The sequence below is a fragment of the Dipodomys ordii genome, unplaced genomic scaffold (assembly GCF_000151885.1).
Source record: "Dipodomys ordii isolate 6190 unplaced genomic scaffold, Dord_2.0 Scaffold27, whole genome shotgun sequence".
NCBI lineage: Eukaryota > Metazoa > Chordata > Mammalia > Rodentia > Heteromyidae > Dipodomys > Dipodomys ordii.
The window spans coordinates 14,491,273-14,491,695 of NW_012267243.1; positions in this window are offsets into that span (position 1 = coordinate 14,491,273).

Below are 423 nucleotides of genomic sequence, written 5' to 3' on the forward strand. Positions count from 1 at the left end.
CGGTTCTGTGTTGGTGCTCTCATCTCGGTTCTGTGTTGGTGCTCATCATCTCGGTTCTGTGTTGGTGCTCTCATCTCGGTTCTGTGTTGGTGCTCATCATCTTGGTTCTGTGCTGGTGCTCTTGGTTCTGTGCTGGTGCTCTCGGTTCTGTGTTGGTGCTCACGGTTCTGTGTTGGTGCTCATCATCTCGGTTCTGTGTTGGTGCTCTCGGTTCTGTGTTGGTGCTCACGGTTCTGTGTTGGTGCTCACGTTCTCCGTTCTTTGCCAGGCGAGTTTCCCACTGAAGCAGCGGCTAGGCCGGCTCCCCATGGTTACCGGATCTTCCCCACACACTCGGTCCCCACGGGGTCTCTCTCCACAGGGGGGACTCCAGGGGTCCCCACGGCGTCCCCTCGGGGTCCCCGCGGCCTCCGCCGCGCCCCT